Source organism: Thermobia domestica, chromosome 2, assembly GCF_964235325.1.
Source record: "Thermobia domestica chromosome 2, izTheDome1.hap1.1, whole genome shotgun sequence".
In the NCBI taxonomy this organism is placed as follows: domain Eukaryota; kingdom Metazoa; phylum Arthropoda; class Insecta; order Zygentoma; family Lepismatidae; genus Thermobia; species Thermobia domestica.
In genome coordinates this window covers 132,604,327-132,608,849 of record NC_137455.1, presented here as the reverse complement: position 1 = coordinate 132,608,849, position 4,523 = coordinate 132,604,327, and positions in this window count along the sequence as shown.

Here is a 4,523-nt window from a genome sequence, read left to right as displayed (position 1 = left end):
GAAAATCTACGTTCAGATCTTAAAAATTCAGCATTTTTTGAGGAAATGCATATAGATATTTAAGCTCATTAGAAAATTTAATACTTTTTGCGTTTTTCAGATCCATGTTGGTAACTAATTAACATTCTTCTTTTCTCGTCATTCTCAAAGTACATTTTATTAGTTTCCTTCCTTTTACCTTGTACCTTGTTTTATTGGCCATTTTTTCTACAGAGGAACTTCGTGTTAGTTTTGTTTCAAATTGCCATATATTTATGTATGTTTCCATTAAAAAAAATAATAATAAACATGATGGGAGAAGGGTACAAGATTAGCTTGTAATCCGAAAATCTCAGAGTTCGAACTTATAATATGAGCGAACATTTCGAGTTCAAATTTCGTCTCGGAATATCCGAACGCCCAGCACGTATTTCATGTGTATTTCTGCGGATGTTACCCTTTGTTTTGTTGTTAAGTTCGTTGTCGGAAGATAGAGTGAAAGCATCTCGTGGGTTTTTCGTCCTAATTCTATGCCTTTGTACTTGTTTTATGCTTTTTCATAAAAAAAAAAGATAATAACTTACTGTTTGCCATGGGTCCTAAAAAGTTCATTTTTATTCAAGTATTGTTTTTATTACTATTTGTTTATATTTTACCTTAAAATTCAGTATTTGCTGTTAAAATTACTCGAGTTCATGGGATTCAGGAACAGATTAATTAAAGTTTCTATTATTTTAAAGGGAAAAGTTTGTCTTGCTACTTGAACAATATGGTCCCAATAGTATGTATATAATAAAATAGAAAATAGAAAAGGATAAAATACTAGAATACTAAGCATCTTTCTTCTGGAGAATTAGACGCAACAATAATAGACCAAACAGGAATTCTGTGGAGTAATCCAAAAAGGAATGAATTTTTGTTCGTATAACAAGAACATCGTACGTTCTTCCACTATGTAAGCTCTGTGGAAACATCTATAGCATTTGTTCATATGTTAACTAAGAAAAAAGTATTGAAATAAAATTATAGTGGTCGCAGGGAGTCGCGAAGCTTAATCTACATCTATCAATTTTACCACTCAATAAAACGCGAGGGTGGGTTCTGGTTCTCAACTCCCAATCATGAGGTTTTGCCAGTGTCAGCTCTCGCGCTATACGGACAACATCTCCCAAAAGTTCAGTGTTGTCGGATTGCCACTAACATTCGTTTTGTTTTATGTTTTTTTGTTTGTTGTCCTTGTTCTATATGTTTGCTGTTCTTATTGTTACTGCTTAATTGGTGTCACTGTTACTGTTCGTGTTATAGTTCTTTAATTTTTTTGAGCTCGTTCACGATGTCTTCAAAGTTTGGCAACATTGTTGGTGCAACTTTGCTGTTCCTTGTTTTCTCAAGTGTGTGTTCGGAAGGCAGCTACACGAATCGTCTCGAATTCTTCCGACGTGTCACATGTGAGGAAAAGTAGTTCTATCGTTAGTGTAGAGTACACATTTCACGAGTTGTTGTGGTTAGTGCAGTTTATATCATGACTCTTTTTATATCTTGTATTGCTACAAATTTTGCTCTATTGCCCAACTTTAGAATTAAGTTGAAAGATATAACTCAAATATCATTCATATACTCTAATCCAAATAGTAAATAAAAAGTTCAGAAAATCTCTGTCTTCCTACAATACGTAATGTTATTATGAAGTGGTTGTTGAAACATCTCAAGATATACATTCAAAGCGAAAATAATAATATTTTTTTTTAAAAAAAGTGAAGTGTTTTCAAGAAATCAGCCAATCAGAAACACCAACTCACGCAAACAGAAGCACAAAAACATGTATCCTTATATACAATAATACAAAAACAGAAAAATCATTGTATAGAAAGGATTAAAAAGCAAACATCTTGATAAATGAGAGATGAAGAGAATCTGGGATGACAACCAACCCATAAATCATTGGATAAAGAAGCGAAAAAAGGGATGACAAGAAACATATGGTCTCAGTAGGGAAGATACAGAATAAAAATATAAAACATAAGAAAGCAGGGAGAAAACAAAGAGTTATTTCTGACAATAAGAGAAACAGAGAAGTAAGTTCAAAAGAATAGCTAAGATATATTATTTTAGTAGGAATGGTAGGAAAATATATGTGGTCATACTTCTGTATTTGGGTTGACATTTATTTCATACTTTATACTATTTCAATTGTGTTTTACAGAACAGTACACATGTATAATTTATTTTATTTCTTCGAAACGAATATAGCTAATAGTTTTTGTATTAGTAAATAGCAGATAACGAAATACGAGACCAATAAATTGAAATATCTTTTTTAACTAACTAACTAACTAACTAATAATAACAAGTGTTTGAACTCAGACATTTTTACCTCAAGGACTTTGATGTTGGACGTGGAGAATTGTTTCGAAGTCAAATTGTTCCTGATCTTCAAGGACTTGCGTCCTCTTAATATATGCCGTAACTGTGTATTATGAATTTAAAATACAAGTAATTTTAAATTAATTAACTGGTCTCCACCAAACATCATGGAAAAGTGGGATAAATATAGGTACGTGCAAAGAACGATGATTCGAAATGAGGAAATAAGCATTCTTTCGAACAGCATTTTGTTGTATCAAACCTCTATCAGAGTAACATTTATTACCTTATTACCTTATGCCATTATACAGTAGAAAAAAGCTTAATTTCGAAGAAGTTATTCCTATTTTTTATAACTTTTGAAATACTTTCATCCATACATTTGTGAATTGGAAATACTGTCTTACAACACGAATAGTGACTTCATCATGAATTGTGGTGCTTAAAACAAATGTTAAGTGTTGACTTACTTAAGATATGTTTGACTATTTTATGACATACAGATTTTTTTCATCTTGTATGATCAAAAATTAAAAAAACGCTTTCTGTTAAAAAATATTCTAATACTTAGGCACGGGAAACTAGTAAACTATCATATTTTTTCTCTTTTTACTTCAATAATTTTATACATATTATTTATCAATCACTTAACAGAAAAAAACAGTACTTGGAATATTATAACGCGCAAGATTACTTGAGCATGTTGTAATATCCATTTTGCCGTTTGTTCTTGAGTTGGAATTATTTCTGGGTTTTCTTCTTATTTAAATTATGGTCTGCGGTATATGAAGCCCTATCCAAGGAGATATTGGAAATAATTCACCATTCCCCGAAATTATAATATTAATTTTTCTGTGGGTATATCCTTAACGAATAACATAACTATATTTTAGTGAACTCATTAGTCACATGAAGAATATAAAAAAACTACTTCTATTTTTTAAAAAATTATTAACTTTTTTGAAAAAAAAAACCCCTTTGGTTTGGAATAAAATAGTTTTTTAAAGTCTGCCTTTGGCCCGAGATGGAGTGGGTCAGTTTGTCATGGGTCAACAGGACGTGACCCACTGCAATCCATACCAGCGTGACTCACTCTGACCCACTACGACCTACTCTGCTCAGTGCATTGTAGACAACATCTTCTGAACATTGGTGAATTTGTCTAAGTTTTACTTTCAAGGTCTCCATTTTTCTTCTTTTTTTTTATTTGTTTCTATTTAATTAAATAAGATGAGTATATCTAAGTAAACAAAAGAGTTTCAAACACTTTTGGATATTGATATTTGTAATTGTAACAATAGCAATAGGATTTACTACTTGGCTTTCGAGACAGATTGGCCTACTTTATCTTGACTTGAGACTTTCAAATTTCATCCTATTTTCCACTGAAAAACATCTGTAATTCAACAAGGAAATAATTATGTGTGATAATTAAATTGAAATTCATCGTAACATGGTAGATGACAAACACTTTACCATTTTATATGGTGGTATTGTAACAAAGCTGTGCTTGAGCGATTGGTCGTAGAAATTCAAACTCTGATTAGTGATAATTTCACAGCCTTGTTTTGTTACTCTTAATAGTATAAACTCTTTAGTCAGTGGAGAGGAGAGTGTGGATAATGGGTTAGAATTGATGATGATAGGTTTCCCTGGGTGGTGGATCATCGTGAGTGTTGGGTCAGTGTGGGTCACGTTGGGTCGTGAGTCAAGTTTTCATTAACCAACACCATCTCTACTTTGGTCTTGTAATCCTGTTCTTTCTTAGGTATGATGGAGTGTTGGAAAATGGTTTATACTATAACAGTTGATCTTACATAATGGTCTGTAAAGTTATCAGTTGCATCGAATTTGGCCTTAGTTGTGGGTCACAGCTCAAGTTAACACCAAGTTCTCTATTTCATAATCTCGATGGTGCATAAAGACGTGAAACATCAAAGCACAAGGAATGAAAGAAACAACTTTTATTTATTACGCTCATTCATTACTAAAATGTTGTTTACAATACGATATTTGCATATGTTAACTTTTTTGTTCAATCCCATTATCTTCTTTGCTAACATATGTGTATTTAAAAACATGACTAGGTTTTAAGTAAAACATATTGTTTCTGCTCTTTTTTTTATTTTTTTCTCAATTGCGGTATGAGTAATTTCTATATTCCCGTAGGAATTGGCGAT